The sequence below is a fragment of the Equus asinus genome, chromosome 27, assembly GCF_041296235.1.
Source record: "Equus asinus isolate D_3611 breed Donkey chromosome 27, EquAss-T2T_v2, whole genome shotgun sequence".
Taxonomy (NCBI): Eukaryota; Metazoa; Chordata; class Mammalia; order Perissodactyla; family Equidae; genus Equus; species Equus asinus.
This window is the reverse complement of record NC_091816.1, coordinates 3,351,354-3,368,308: the sequence shown is the minus strand read 5'-3', so window position 1 is coordinate 3,368,308 and position 16,955 is coordinate 3,351,354. Positions and strand designations below refer to the sequence as shown.

Below are 16,955 nucleotides of genomic sequence, written 5' to 3'. Positions count from 1 at the left end.
ATAATAAAGACTCACTGTAAAATATTTGGAAACAGCAGAAAAAATATAAAGAGGTAAAACAAAAATCTTCCATAATTTCACCATCCAGAGGGAATCTCTATTAGCGTTTTGGAATATTTCATTCATGCTTATGCACGGAAGTTCTTTTTCGTTAGCCAGTTTAGAGATATTTCATGGACAGCTCCATGAGCATTGGCTCATGTCATTAACATTCTTCAGATATTTTTATATGGCTGCCTACTGCTCCATCGTATGGACGTACCATAATTTACTTAACTAGTTCCCTGCCGTTTGGGAAAGTTGATTCCAATTTTTCACAAAGATAAATAACACTACCATGAACAATTTTGTACACACGGGTTTCCCTACATTTCTTATTATTTCCTTAGGATAGAATCCTAGAAGTGGGTAAAAAGGTATGGAAATCCTTAAAAGCCAAGCTTTCCAGAAAGGTTGCACCAATACAGTTCCATTAATGGGACATTATCCCATTCTACCAAATCTCTGTGACACTGAGCAATGTCATTCTTAACCTTCAATAATTTTATAGCTGGAAAACGGCATCTCATTTCCATTTTAATTAGCATTCTTATTATTGTTATTATTGGCATTGTTATTGGTGGTGGGTGCTTGACTTGAATTCCTGCCTCTCCAGCGCACAGCACCCCTGTAAGGTAGGCCCTCTCATCCTCACCGTACAGAGGGAGAAACTGAGGCCCAATCAGGTAACCTGAACAGGGTTCAACAACAACTTTCAGAGCCAGGATCAAAGCCCGATTCCAAAGACTCATCCTCCTAACCATTCTATACGCTCATTACTCATGGAGTCAAACATTTTTCCATGTGTTTTTAGCCATTGTATTTCTCTTCCTTTGAACTGTAGCAAATTTATTTTTCTGTGTAGAAAATCAGCCTTCAGCATTTTGGGTGTTTTGACACTCTGCGCTTGTACCAAGATTCACACGCCACCTCCCTCACTCCTCCTTGCCTCGGCCCAACCCAAACAACCGCTCATCTCCCCACACACTAGTGTTATACAGTGTCTCCCCGCTATGTTGAAAAGAGTTTAAACTGGCTTCACGGAAGCCCTCTTGAGAGCATGCAGAATGCCCTGGAATTTAACTAAACCTAGATTGGGAAATATCTGTTCACAGTCAAAGTTGATACTTAGGATCAACCATATGGGCCCAGATAACATAGATCAGCTTGAAAACACAGCTCCCACAGGACCCATTCTACTTGACCATCCATTCCTTTCCTTGCAGCAGACAGAGCAAGAAGTCGATTGTGTTCTCTCCATACAGAGATAGGAATATCTGCTGACCAGACACCACCCATGACAACGCCACGTTTAAGTGCACAGCCAGGCCAGCACCTGTCCATCCCAGTCACTCCTCAGAGGCCGAGGAAATGTGTGCCACCCCGACTCCACAGGCTCTGCCTGGCGAGTCAGAGAACACTCTTCCACCCGACAAAGAGCCTTCACTGACAGCTGAAGGGGAGGCCAAGGAAGGGGGAGTTTCTTTCCTTCGAAGTCACCTGCTGGCCCAGGAATTCACGCTGCAGAAAAGTTCTGCAGGATCATAAGCCAGCCTAGTGCCTGCCTCGGAGCTCACTCTGCAACTCACGGCAATCATTCGCTTGATTCAGCTCAGGTTAGGGAGATGGATGGGATTTTCCCACAAATCACTTGATTAGTACGAGAAATCTATGTTCCTGCTGTTCTAAGCATTGCAGGGATTTTGGTTCCCTTTAAATCTCTCTCAATATTACGGTTCTTGCAGCTTTCAGAGTTTCCTCCCCAGGATTTATTTTTTGAAGGCACTGCACTGTGTGGCAATGCTACATTGTTCCTCTCTGGTACCTTGACCACCAATATCTGGGAGGAAGCGCTTGACTTCTGAAACCCAGAAACTGGTATTCTCACCTTTTCCTAACCACTCTGGGTTGGCTGCAGCAGAATGGCATGGAATCCATGACCTGGCTCCTCCTCGCCCCAGCCCGCTAACCTGGCCCATCCACCAGCACCATCACTTTGTATTACTTCCCACAGACCCTTGAGCATTTGCTGTATCACAGGCACTATGCTGGATACTTTACAGCTAACACTGCCCTTAATCCCCACAGCAAGCCTACGAGGTGGGTAGAATTAGGGATTTGAAAGCCGGGGAAACTGAGGTTTGGAGCAGCCCCAACAACTATGCGAGCCAGGTCTGTGGAGATATCGTGGATTTGACAAGCTCTGGGTCCCTGCACCTCTGTGCTTCCATATTTTCTATTTTATCTCAAAAAGAGCACCAGGAATAAGATTTGGGGAAAAGACGAGTGAGCCCTCTTCCTTGATCAGCCCTGAACCACGAACTCCTTATTGCCTTTATCACCTCGACAAACAACCTCATTTCCTAAGTGAGCACAGCAGTTGGACCCTTTGCCATCCAAGAAGAGCTCCCTCTCCGAAAAGCTGATGGGCCAGGGCCACTCGGGTGTCCCACGCACCCCCAAATCTTAGGAGGCCACAGCCCTTCCTGAGCGGTGTGGCAGTGCATTGAGTAAAGGGGCCCCTAGCTGGCTTTCCGAGGTTCCCTAAGCAAACCCCTACCTCCCTCCAGCTGCAGCTGCCACCCTCAGTGCCCCCAGCGCCGTCTCGGGGGCAGTCATCCAACCAGCTTTTCTGCCAGGTTTGTGATCTTAGACTGTTCTCTTTTCCAAAACCCTGTCACCTTCCTCCCCGGAACCCCATGTGTTCCCTGGTCTGTTTTCCTTCTTCTTTCCCTGTGCACATCTGGCCAGAACTAAGAAGGGGTCCTGGTTCCTCACAGTTTACAGCAGCAGTTCCCAATCCCCAGACTGCAGGGAATGGAGAAGCCCTCGGAGGGCCCTTCCCCGTCTCTCCTCCTTTCCTCCAGGGACATCTGAGAAGAAGACCCAGGAAGGCTACAGCCCCCACCTCATGAGCTCCACCCCACATCCAGATCATATGACCTTGAGTAGGTCCCTTCTCTCCCCAGGACAATGGCTTAAGGTAAAAATTAGAAAGAGCAATCTTTCTCTCGTTCCCTCCCCTTCTGCCTCATAGGAAGATGTAAAACAACAAGTAAGAAGTCTCAAAAAGAAAGCTTCAGGAAGAGAAGGAAAAGTGCAGGGAGCCCCTCTCGATCTGCCCCGGACTCCAGGCCAGAGGGCTCCGGGTGCCTCCCCCAACTGTCTGACTTCCGAGGAACTGCTAGTAACTCCAGGCAAGCAACTCCATTCCTTCAAACTACAGCTGCATGAAAAAGAAACTGCAACTATGCATGGCGAGGGGCAGCTAGACATATGGTGGCGATGATTTTGCTACAGACACATACGTGGAATCATTAAGTTGTACATCTGAAGCGAATATCATGTGTCAATTACATCCCAATTAAAAAAAAATACAGTCAAACATGAGCCACATGGGTAGGCAGCCCCGGCCTGAAGGAATCTGAGATAATTTTTTGAGGACTCTCAATGCACACCCTCATCTTGACCTTATTAATTCAGTCATAACTCTCCAGAATTTACAGGGCCCCTTGTACAGTGAAAAGCTCAAGTGATAGCATTGGCAGAAACCTTTAATTTTGATTTAGAGACTCAGAACCTCTCTCTGTCGTCGTCTCCCGTCCCTCCCCCTCGTGCTCAGGGTCGTCCACCTCCACAGCCCATGGGCGGGGGACTTCCTCTCGCCTCTCACATCTCATCTCTTGATCTTACTTCCTAGTCAGTGAGAACTGGAAGCAACAGGAGGGCGTCCCTATCCGATCCCCACCCATCCCACTACACCCACCCACCCAATTGCCTCCTGCCCACGGGCTGTCCTTCCTTCCTTGGCTGTCCACCCCACAGCTGGGGCCAGGCCTGCCCCTGCGCCGTTCACTGGGTCCCAGTCCCCTCCCTCAAGGCCAGCGCTCCAGTGGTTCTCACTGCCCCTTCCTACGCCCCTCCGTGCTCTCTCAATTGGATCATGTTCATCAGCGTGCAAACATCCTGTTATTTTTCCCATTTTAAGGGAATATACTTTCTTTGACCCCACATGCCCCTAAAGTTAAGATTTCATTTCTTTGCACCCCTTTACAAGCACACTCCCCCATAAAGTTGTTTACATGAGCTGTCGCCAACCCACTCCAACGAGGCTCTCGCCTTCCACTCCATCAAGTGCTCTCGTCAGCTCACCGATGGCCTCCATGTTGCCACATTCAACTCTCACCCTCATCTTACTTCACACACCAGCAGCATTCGACCCAGCTGATCACGCCCTCCTTTCTGAAAACTACTTCACTTAGTTTCTGAGGCAACATTCTCTGTTGGTTCACCTCTTATCTCATGAGCTGCTCCTTCTCAGTCTCCTTTGCTGGTTCATCTTCATGTCCTAGATCCAGAGTCAGAAAACATGGCCCACAGGCCAGTTGTCTGTTTTAAAGATTGGCACGCGAGCTAACAACTGTTGCCAATCTTTTTTTTTTTTTTGCTTTTTCTCCCCAAATCCCCCCAGCACATAGTTGTATATTTTTAGTTGTGGGTCCTTCCAGTTGTGGCATGTGGGATGCCGCCTCAGCATGGCCTGACGAACGGTGCCACGTCCGCACCCAGGATCCGAACCAGCGAAACCCTGGGCCACTGATGCAGAGCGCAAACTTAACGACTCAGCCACGGGGCCGGCCCCCCAGTTGTCTGTCTTTATAAATAAAGTTTTATTGAACATAGCCACACTCCTTCATTTATATGTTGTCTAGGGCTGCTTTTGTGCTACAACAGCAAGGCTGAGTCACTGCAGCAAAGACTGTATGGCCCACAAAGTCTAAAATACTTAGTATCTGGCTCTTTAAGGAAAAAGTTTTCCAAATCTTACCCAAGATGTATAAATATTGGAGTTCCCAGAACTGTGCCTTTATACCTCCTCTCTATCTGCACTCACGCTCTAGATGGTCTCCTCTGGTCCCATACCTTAAATACTATCAATACACTGACAACTCCCAAGATTTTTCTCTGGCATAGACCTCCTCTCTGAACTCCAGACCCATAACCCAACTTACTGGTAGACATTTCATTTAGATGTCTAACAGCTCAAAACAAACTCCTCATTTCCTGTTCTCCCTCAATTTGCTCCTTCCACAAACTTTTCCATTTCATAGCAAAAGCCTTGGAAGTCATCCATGAATGCTCTTTTTCTCTCAAACCCCACCTTCAACCGATTGGCAAACCCCATTGGTTCCACCTTCAAAATATTCCCAGAATCTGACCACTCCACACTCCTCCACTGCTACAAACCAAATCCAAGCCACCCCGTCTCTCTCCAGGATCAGTGCCTCCTAAGCTGGCGCCTGCTTCCACCTGGCCCTCCCACAGCGTGTTCTCCATGCGCACTGCAGCCAGAGTGATCCGTGTAAATCATAGACTATGCTGCTCCTTTGCTCAGAACTTCCCAGTGGTCTGAGGACCTCACGCTGGCCTCACTGCTGCACTCGACACCTCCAGTGCCTCCAGCTCCGGGCTTCTCCTGGGCAGACTGCTCTTCCCCGAAACATCCACATGGACCAGCCTCCACTGCCCTCAGCCTCCGCTCCAGTGTGACTTCATTACTGAGGCCCCCCTGGACGCACCCTCCCCACACACCCCTGACCCCTTGCTCTGCTTCATTTCTCCCCATTTCGCTCATCGCCCTCCTACATATTTACAGATTTGTTCACCATCTGCCTCCCCCCACTAGATTATAAGTTCTGAGAAGATGGAGACTGAGCCAGTGTTGTCCATTCCTGTATTCTAAAAGCTTACAACTGTGATTGTTGAGTCTCAATATTTTGAGCAATGAATAAATGAACAAAAATTTCAGAAGCTCATGTTCCTATCAAGGAATCTAAAGGATGGGGAAGAGAAGCATGTCGTTTCCATCATGGAGAAATCAAAGAGCAGGGCGACAGCTCAAAGCTCTCACAACCCTGGAGTCAGCAGTCTCCCTCCCTCACTGACCTGTCTCAGAGAACAGACAAGCAAACCATTCCCCAGTGACTTGGGGCTGCCCGCCGGCTGCCCGCATCTCTCTGCAGAGTCTCCTAGAAATCAGGAGTTGGTAGAATGGAGAAATGGAGAAGGGGCTGCCCTGGAGGCAGATGGAGCCTCGTTCCCTCTCCTGCAGAGCCCTCACAGTCACCTGCTTGGACCCAGAAGAGGTGAGATGGACAGGGTGGCACAGCAGACAGTGCACTGGGCCCAGCAGTGGGACCCTGGTGAGTCCCAACCCCTCCATGTCTCAGTCCCCTCTCTGTAAAATGAGGGTGATAACCAAATGCCTAAAAATTTGAAACTAAAGGGTAGTTTCAGACTCTCTTTCTTTTCTTGTTTGTGTCTTATCACACATACAAGTCTACAGTTTAGAAAGAGGTTATGCTCAGGTTTGCTTGACGTGCTGTAAGCTGCTCCCTCAATCCCAAAGATCCCTCTTGAGTTCCCACCCACTCCCCCCTCTGCTCCCATAGTTTTCATTTTTCTTTTTGTCTCATAACTTTTCCTTCCTCTTCCCACATTCTGAAAACCCTAAGTTCCAGGCAGGGGGGAGGGCTGGCAGACTAGGAACCACCCAGATCTCTTTCTGTCTTCCTGGAACCCTACAGGGCAACTTCATTTTCAGCAGGAACAAAACCAAGAGAGGCAGCGTGAGGGAGAGAATCCATATGACAACCCTCAACCCATTCCCTCCTCCCAATCTCCCCCTCCTCTCACAGCCACATCGTCCCAGCTTATTGAACAGAAGGGGTTTCTGAGAACAGAGTAAAGCCTGGAATGGTGGGAACCCAAGGAACCCCTGAGCCAGCCTAGCAGCCCCTCAGCACCCCCACATCCCACAATGACTCTTGGCCTCCAGACTGCCACTCACACCAAGAATGTCCCTCCTCTGTCCAAATCACCCTCATCCTTGCGTGCTCAGGGTTCAGGACCTCTGCCTCCATGAGCTCCTGAGACCACTTGCCCCTCACTGACATCCACTTTTCTCAGCACCTACACCAGCCTCACGTTAGGACACAGGTAAATGCACCCTGTACCAGAAGTCACCTCCTGTGCTACTGTTCACTATTCAAGGATCTGCCAGGGCCACACAGGGTGCTATGCCCCACCCTCCTTCACCCAGGACATGAAGGCCAGCAAGGATTACGAGGTGGGGCGGTATTCACAGCCAGAAAATCTGGCTCGTTGCATGCTGGCTCTTCTGCCTACTGTCCCTACAAACCGAGACGGGTGGCTTCGCCTTCCCAAGTATCAATTTCCTCCTCTGCAAAATGGGCATGACACCTTCCCCACCCACCTCCAAGGCCTGTGAATACAAAACACCATACAAACGCGCATTATTATTAAAATAAATAGAGCAGCAAACCAGCCACGTGGCTCAGCTCACACGGCTCCTCATCCTGCCCTACCTTCCAGTAGGCCTAGCCACTTTTCCCAGTTAAGCCTAGGAAAACCCCAAGGACATGCCCATCAGAGCTGCCACCTGCCCTGCTGAGGGAAGGCGCCCCAGAGCCCCTACGTGGCCCGGACTCACATCATGGAGCCAGTCAGCTGTGACTTCTACCCAGACCAGGACTCTCGGGCTGCCCAGGGTTTATGCCACAAAGGAAACCACAGCGACAAGCAAACGTGCTCCAAAAAGGCAGCAACGAATGAGACACTCGGTCAGGAGGCAGAGGGAGAGCAGCCTCTGGAGAGCCTCCAGCACCGAAAGCCCCTCCCCTAAATGCGGCAGCTGTCAGTGTGTCCATTTGGTCTCAAATAATAAGCGAATTAAGCAAAAGGCATGGCTTCTGGGAAGGAGGGGAAGGTGGCTCCACACCTTCCTGATGGAAATCTGCCAGCATCCTCAACAGCCCTATGGGACAGCCGGCTCTGGACAGGGTGCGGGCTCTGATATCCAAGTTCCTTGGGAGCTAGTTCTGCCACGCACTGGCTCTGTGACTCTGGCCAAGTCACAGCCTCTCAGAGCCTCAACTTCTCCGCCTGTGAAGTCAGCAGATGTATGCGATGCATACAACACAGAGCCTGAAATGCTAAGGTAAGTCTGACCACTGTAGTGACAGGGCCCGGAGATGCGTGTGGAGGGTGAGAATGAGGTGGGGAGGAAGGGACGAGGATGCCCATGGTCGCCATTCCCTGCACAGAGAGCCTCCACTTCAAGCAAACATTTAGCCCTGACCAATGCGGGGGAGCACGTGCCGCGTTCCCCGTGCGCATTCATGTGATTCACCAAATGGCCTGAGGACGCCCAGCCATGTCACGCTTTGTAGCGAGCAACAGCGTGCCTGCCACATCGCTACGTGGTTAGTCACTGCTTGAACGTTGGTGGTTTGAGTAACTGATTTAAAGAGCATGTTTTTCCGAATTGTAACACAATATATTTACTGTAGGAATTTTGGGAAATACAGAAAAGTTTAACAAAATAAAAAATCATGTGTTTCCTAAAACCCGAAAATAAGCAGTGGTATCACTTAGATATATTGTATTCCATTCCGCTTTTCACGACTGTATACATCTGTTTTATTTTTTTACAAAATTGCATTTATACTCTATTTACTTTTAAACTTTTATTTACTTAATATACATTAGTAGCATTTTCCCATATTCTTATATATGATTCAATCTAATTTGAATAACTTCCTTGATTTCCATTTTGTAGATGAGCCATTTTAGATCTAATTCATCCCCCCATACAATGTTTTGTTATAATGAGTAATGCTGAAAGGAAGATCCTTGACTAGAACTACTTTGCACAGCTCTGATTATTTCCTTAGGATAAACTCCTAGAAGCGGAATTGCTTACTGGTTCAAAGGGTATATTTTTGAGAGACATCTCCCCTATTTGCAAATTATCTTCCCACCAGCGAACTCAGAAAATGTCCATTTCCCAGCACTCTTAACAACACCAGATATTATCATTTTCAACTGGTAGTTGGATAATGGTGTCTTCCTTTTAATTTCATATTTTAATTATTAGTGAGGTTGGAGACTTTCCACATTTTTCTGGACATTTCTGTTTCTTTTCTCTGTGTGTGAACTATCTATTCACATCCTTTGCCCGCTTTTCTATCAGGGAACAGACTGATTTTTTAATACTCTGTGGAGAAGAGAATTAGTCCACGGCCTCCCTTGATGACCTGTCTCCATGTTTAACAATGCCCTCCATTAAGGCATTAATGCTAATGTCTAACTCATAGCCTTTTCCTGTCTTGTCCCTTAAACCCATTTGCTCTCATCCTGTCTTCAGTGGGGGGCACTGCTCTCTCTTTAGTCTAACAGTGTGACCTTTCCTCGTCACCTGTCAGCTTCTCCTCCTGGGGATGAATAATTCCTCTTCATTTTTGCCTGATCTAGTGTAACTTACGAAGTCAGAGGATCGCCCTTTGATGCTGTCCCCTCCAGTGCTTCCATTGCATTGCCTTCCTTCAGGCCTCCTCATTTCTCACCTGGACGGCAGCAAATTACTTCAGAACCAGCCTCTCTACTCCAGGCTTACCCCTGCCAAACCTCACCCTCAGGCTCCATTGCACAGCTCATTTTTCCTAAATGCAAATGTGACTCTGTCTTTTCCTGCTTAAAACTCTTTCGTTCCTCAGTTTGGCCAGCTAATCACTCCCTATGTGGGAGGACCCACAACCCTTCCTCTCTCCCACCCCCAAAATACAGCTTGTGTGCTCAGATGCAGCAACACCCAAGTAGTACTCATGGTGCCCTGACACCCTATGCTGGTTCATGCTTCTGAGTCCTGCAAAGGTGGCTGCCCTCCTTCCCACCCCTCCCTTATCCACCTGATGGGATCCTTTTGTTTCTCAAGTCTCTATTAGCTGTTCCTCTCTCCATGAGGCCTCCTCCGACCAGGCCAAGTAAGGATAAGCACATGTGCTCTGCATCCAGAACATACTACTATCATCCTTACTACACCTTATTGTATTCTAGTGCAGTCCGTAGCACCGGAACTGAGGACAGAAACGCGAAGTCGGCTGAATGTCATTCTGAATGGAAAAGACATGGCCAGCAGGAGGGTTGGGACTGGGGCCACCCCGGGTTGGCCTGCCCATCTGGTGTATTTCTGGAGGGTCTCTCTGTGGGTCGTGGGCTCCTTTGTCTTCTATGGACAGGCTCCACATTCCTTGGATTTCGCATCCTTTCTCATGCTATCCCAACGCCTCTCTCCTCTTCATCTTCCCAAGCTCTCTCCATCTTACAAGCCCATCTCACATCCTGGGAAGCCCAGGCCCTAGTGCCCACTGTGCCTCTCCTGCTGTGGCTCAGCCATTCCCTGGACAGACATCCCCTTGGCTGCCTCTGGAGCAGATGGTCTTTCCACGGAAGTTCCGCAGGAGAAGGACCACACCTATCTTGTTTCTGGTAGACCCCCAGTGCCTGCCTCAGTGCTGGGCACAATGGCTCAGGATGCCTTTGTTAGCACAGAGACATGCCAGAAGGCTGCCTGTGTGGAAGGGTCGTGCCCTCCCCGCTGGGCACTTGCTGCTGACCCCTAGCTGGCCCAGCACAAACTGTGTTTTCTTCCTTTTCCTCAGTGACTACAAACATGTGCTTGCTAATTATGAATTTATTTTGTGGTGATCATTGCATCAATTCATCCTGCTTCCTACATGGCTCAAACCACCATAAGACAAAGCCCTCCACAGCCTCTGCCTCATTTTCAAGAGTGTGGGGCTCAATTTCATCCAGAGGCCGCAGGCTGGACGGCAACACCAGCTCCTCCCGGCCCCACCGTGAGCCAGCGTCTGGGCCCTGGGCTGGCCCGCCCCCGCAGCTGCAGTTACACCTTCCCGGGCCCCCCCAACGCCCCTCCAGTGGGGATCCCAGCACACCCAGGAGATGCGTCTGCCCAGAAATGAATCCAGTCTGGCTGGAAGGAATGTAGAATTTTAGCCCCCTCATTGTAGAAGCTTCTCTCAGAAATGAGAATCTGAATGAAATTCTAAATTCTGTTTGGTTTTGTACAGGTGACCGATGAAGGGTCTTACCCTGAGCCTGTGCATGCTGTGGACTTCCTCTTTCATTTCTCCAATGAGCTGGATATCTAAAGTCTCTTACCTTTGTAAGATTCAGACGAAATAATCTTTTACTTTGTTCCTATCTCTTCCTGCTCCTCCTGGCTAGACCCTGTGCCCCGTTTCCATCCCAGTTTCTGGATTGCATTCCACCACCCTTGCCAGGCACTGGCCCCTTCCCAGCCAGTGAGTGGGAACTAGAGAGTTTGCTGTATAAACCAGGGGAGCTGAAGTTGAGTCCACGACGTTAGTAACCATCACTCAATAAACACTGCTTAACTGCAGGTGTCTCTCTCTCTGCCATTTGGTTAGAGAGAAATTAGGAGCCCAGAAAAACCAACAGTCTATTCAATTTGTAAATAAGGAAAAAAACGAGCCACAAAGAAAACAACACTGACTTTCAAGACGGAGGACCTGGATTCTGGTCCCTGCTCTGCCATCAGGTCACTGTGTGACGACACCAAGGCCTGTTACCTCTCTGGGCCTCATTTGCCTTGTCTGGAAAGGAAGGAGTAGACATGATGAGAGATCCTCAAGCAGAAGACGGGACCTGCCAGTCAAGACAGAGCCCAGGAGGGCAGGGGGCTTGGCTGCACTCCTTTCCCACTCGTCCCAAGGACTTTAATTCTCAGCCACTTTGATAGCCTCAGAGCAAAGGTGAGGTTTCAGAGGAATAAAAAAGGACCCTCACCAGGAAAGGGCCAGGATCCCAAGACTAGGCAGCCCCTGCCTTTCGCCACCTCACAGCTCTCTGCCTCCTCCTCCAGCTGAATCTCCTGCCTATCCATTTCCTAAAGATCATCACAGGGGCTCCACAACCTTCCCTTTTTAACAACTCTTGCTGATGGAAAATTCTTCCTCATACCTAATCTAAGTCCATCTGCTGCAATTTCTGTCTATTTTCTCTCGTTCAATCCTTACTGGAGACGGAGAACAGCTGGTCGCAATCCTCCATATAACATCCCCTCCTAAACCAAAATCAGTTATTACATCACCCCTCAGCCTGTTTTTCTTCTGGTGTAACATCCACCATTCCTTCCGACCTGCCTTCATGGATTCCAGCCCTGAAAGCATCACTGAGCACTGTGCCCGCACTGGAGGGTGCTCTGCAAGCTCCGCAGCCTTCTGAGTTGTATCACCCCTGCCGGATCTTGGACTCCGGTAGCAAAATCCAGAGAGAAGGTCAGAGCAAAAAGGGATCAACGAGAACATAGTCCAACCGCCTGGCTTTACGACCAGGGAACTGGAAGTCAGAAAGGGCAAGTAAATGCAGCGCCCGAGGTCAGAGGGACCACGCTCCAGTGCTAGACCCCAAATATCGCCAGCACAACGCCCTGAGTGGCTGCAGCATGTCCTCGACGTGGGTAAGAGCAGGACCAGCCTTAACTAAAAAGCAAAGAGCCACAATTGCGAAGACATTCCCTATGCAAACTCGATCTCGACCCTTCCAATCCCACTAGCAGATATCTGAAACTCTGCCAGTAACAGCTTTGGTTTCCATGAAGAACTCAGAGACCTCTGTAATGGTGACACTCTCAACTGTTCCCACCTAAAGTGGATTTAGTCCTTTCCAACTCTTGCTAGAGAGATTTAGGGGTGAGAAGAAAACAAAGAACAAAGAAACTGGGAGAATGACGGACAAATTTCACTGCTCGCTAAGGTTTCCGAGGTCAGTCTTGTGTGTGGAGGATGAGCGTGGATGTGCCTCAGGACGGCAGAATGGTGAGGGCTGTGCCTGGTGGGAACCCCTTTGCTTCTAAGAGGCTCGTACTCAGACGCATCTGCCTGCCTGCCTCACGCAGGGCGGCTGCACCACCCAGGTGCCCTCATGAGGTCTGCGCAACACGGAACCTGGAGCGAGGATGACCTCATTGCCCCAAAACGCCAACTCCTTGTGCTTCCCAGGATTCCTGACCGGCCCCCGGTTAACTGTCTCAGATGTGAGGTGAGTAGGGTGTCCTCAATTAAATCTCAACCTCTAGAGTGCCCTTAAGTGACAGGAAGAAAGAACCAGAAGGGAAGAAAGAAAGTGAGGCACATATCAGATTCAGGGACCTGCTTCGATGTGAAATATCTCCCTAACGGGGAGGGAAGAGGGGGCGTGTGAGTGTAAGGAAAAGTGAGTCAGGTGAAGTACTCACTAATAATTTCGGCTGCGACCTTCCCTAAATGAAGAAGGAAGCAGGGAAAGAGCGTGCTGAATACATTGCAGAGCTTAGATTTCAAAACAGCTTCACCCCGTCTTGAACAAACAGAAGCATCGTGCTCCAACCTCTTCACCTTTCAGGGGATGCTCCAGACCATTTCAGACCTCCAGACACACGCACACATGCTCCCCCCCAGGATAACCGGGGAGGTCACACATCCACCAAAGAAAAAGAAGACATTTCAACAGCAACACCTAACACAATAAACGTGCTTATTTGATTTCCCCAAAACCACAAAATTAAGTTTTAAAATAGAAGACTAAAAGGCTCTTCTCTGATAAAAATGTTAATAGGCTTTCAACCCTATTTCTGGGGACAGTTTTCTTTAACAGCAAAATCTGCACAAAATGACAAAATCAATGCAGATTGGCAGAGATTGTTTCCTGATGTGTTTATGATGGGAAGGACAACAGGAAGAGGCACAGGTAAGTAAGGATGGCCTGTCACCTGCCAGGGCAATCACCCCGGCTCGTGAAAGCAGAAAGAGGCAACCCCCTCACAGCGCAGTGGTTGAAAGAGAGAGATCCTAGTTGGCCAACCGGGAAGAGGAGAAAATGCTAGATCCATGGATGGTGCCTATCGAGGGTCCTGGCTAAAGCTACTGTGTTTGATGAAATGACAAGCAACAAATTTGATTTCCTGAGAACCGATCAGTCCCTCTATACACAAACAGGCACCGGGCTTCTCAAGGAACCAATCAGCCTAACACCAGCAATTAAATGATCCTAACTGGATCACATCAGAGCCACAGCGGAGGGCTGGATCCTCGGTGTCATGCCCCATCGAAGGTGAAGTCACAATGATGGTGTTTTGCATTTCATCAGTTATTCTTCAGCTCCTATTATGCTTTTTTTAGTCTCAAGTTGTTATTTTAATGATCTCTGTTCCAAATGGGAAACTACAAGGAAGAGGAACGAGGAGGAGGAGGGAGCGGGAGGAGAGGCAAGAGCTCCGCTGTGTCCCACTTGCACTTTCCAGCTTCCCTCGCCCCTCCCCCGTCCTGCCACTTCCCTCTCTCTGCATGAGTCACCATTCAGGAGCCTCTTTAAAAGCCTTACTTTTAATGTCCTCTATCATGATAGAAATCTAGCAGCTCAACATCTGTTGAAGAGACCCCCAGTTTTGCTACCTGTTCCTGGTTCTAGACACCCCTCAAATTCGAGAGCACTTTCTCGTTTTATTACTGCCTTCGTGAAGATGAAGGTGCCCTCATTCCAAAGCCCCCAGCTGCTGGGCGCCGCCTCTCCTGGGCTCCCTTGGGGGTCACACGCTCTAGACAGACCACAGAGGGGGAGGTCCGGGGCCTGATATGCTCAGCAGCCAATCAAGACCCGGTGTCCACTCCAGGCTCCTAAACACAAAGGTGGTAATTTGGGGGCTGCAAGTTTGTTTTCTCTGCTGTCAGACAACATGTGCAGAAGAGAAAGCTGACTGTGTCCTGACCAAAAAAAAAAGTGAGGCAGCTGTTTTTTTAACCATTGTGAGTAGAGCTTCAACAATAACAGCTCCCACCCAAAATAGCTGCCTAAAGGAGAAGGAGGAGGACCTGCTGTGGCAGTTAGAGAAAATAAGAATTAAAAAGTGAAAGTGATTTGTGGAGCCAGAGAATGGAGGCTGTCACCTGCGCCTCGGCAGGAGGGCGTCAGCGGATCTAGGTGCCGCTGGAGCATGCCTCCCAGAACGTTCACTTCTTGCCAGGACTGGAAGCGAGCTCCTCAGCTTCAGGTCTAAGACAGATAGCAGCGTGAGGAATTTCACCTGAATTCCCCAGAGCCTTAGGGACTTGGAAGATCGTCCCCGGCCTGGCAGCTGCAGAGCGTCCAGCAGGTCGGAGGACATACCTGGAATTCACTGGAGTGTGGGGCACTCAACTAGGAGCTGTCTGCCTGAAAGCAGGAAGGAAGTTCAACACCAAGCACATCCCCTCTCCTCGATGGAGACCTGCTTCCTAGGAGGCCCACCTCTCCTGTGGACAGAAGCTCAGAAGCTCCCAAAAAAGAGTTTTCCTCAGCTCCAAACTTGGGTTTCAGAGCAAGTGAGGTCGTAGAGGTCCCACAATTGAGAATGCCGAAGGCTGCTACAAGGCTGAACCAGTTGCCTGCCGTGGCGAGCTTTTTACTTGAAGAGCAGGCATCACAAGCAGTGTGGCTGGTGGCTCCAGCACCCTCCTGGTGACAGACTCACCTGAGCGCATGGGCAGACCCAGCCCTGAGGGTCTGCCTCTCCCACCAGCCTCCACCTCCCAGAGCTGCTGGCTTCTCAGCACTGGACAGCCCTTCTCTGGTACGGGGGTAACCTTCACACGGGATAAACTGTAGGTCTGTCCCCTTTATTTCAGTACGCACCAAGCCTGGAAAGTCTTCCAGAGTTTTCGGGAGCTAATCAATTGAGTTCTTTTCCTCTGAGAACTGTTTTGTTGGTTTCTCATCAAGTTGTGTGACATGCAGATGTCCATCAGGTCAAGCAAGGCAGTCACCCACACCCCAGGACATTTCTCCTTCCAACAAATAAAATGGACTGAGACAGTGTGGGCAAGGGGTAGGAGGGAGAAGGAGACAGAAGTTCAAGGAAGGACTCAAGTTAAAGGTCACAGTAGTTGGAGGAAGGCAGGTTAAGGTGATGAAACGGGGGTAGATTCTACAGCGGAAATCCCAGCCAACCAATCCCGCTGCTCAGAATCAGCCTCCCCACGGTGGGTCCGCCAGGCAACAGCACATCCGGGGGTCCAACTCCTTTCACCCAACCACCTGAATCTACACTCCAACCCTGCAGGCACCCTAGCCCAAGACCAGATCTATTTCCACAGACCTTAGCGCAGCTAATTGACAGAGTAGTAAACAAACCCAGTTCCACACAGCGCAGAAGTTTTCCAAATTGTCAGCTCGTTTTCCTCCCAACAAAAGAAGGTGATTTCCCACCTTTGCCACATTTCGTTCCCTAAACTTTTCTTTCTGCAATCCCTCTACATATGCTAAACCGCAAGCCACTGAGAATGGAACAGCAAGAGCAGCACCCCCCGGGACGCAGGCAGGAGTACCTTTTCCGCGGAGCAGAGGGGCTGGTGCCCGGAGGCTCGCGGCTCTGCCGAGCCGTGGAAGGATGCTGTCGGGACCGAGCACGCTGAGGATTACGCGTTCCTGTCTCTGCGGCCAGACCTTTCAGCAGCTCCGACCAACTGTGCTAGCGAGGCACTTAGCAATTATCTGCTGGCGCCGACGCCCCGCCCTCTGCTCTTGCGATTGGCTCTCCAGTCCCGGGCAGGACTGCATTGGTTTCAGCCGACCTCACTCATTGCCTTGGCTCCTACTATTATCTAAGCCATCAAAGGAAATAATTCCATATTTCATTGACAACCTGTAAGGCTCTCCTCCGGCCCGGTGTGGGGGCAGGACTGGAAGTCTAGTGGAGGGAGGAGGGGAGAGTAGAAAAAGTGGGGGGGTGAGGGAGAGTGCGAGAAGGGATGGTGGGGAGAGAGAGAGGGAGATGGAGCTATCAAGCAATCAGATTCTTGCTCCAGCATTTTAACTTCCACAAAACAGAGCCCATAGCAACAATTTCCTGGCCTTATTTTTCCCCCAACTGGTAACTGTTCCTGAGGGCAGAGAGAAATATAACGGCGGGGTTTCTGCCAGTGTCAGACAGACTCTGGGAGGCAGAGCAAGGTAAGGGCTGAAGGAATATAGTGATGTTTTGGAGGGCACGTGAA

At 49.7% G+C, this 16,955-nt stretch overlaps 1 protein-coding gene across 1 annotated transcript in view; it reads right to left on the bottom strand.

The window, feature by feature from the left end:
* ZMAT4 (zinc finger matrin-type 4) overlaps nt 1-16,486 on the bottom strand; it is a 319,392-nt gene extending 302,906 nt beyond the window's left edge. Inside the window, exon 1 of the mRNA XM_070499975.1 lies at nt 16,287-16,486. The gene's annotated coding sequence lies outside the window, so the exon portion shown is untranslated. The remainder of the gene's footprint in view (nt 1-16,286) is intronic.
* Nucleotides 16,487-16,955: the final 469 nt, after the last annotated feature.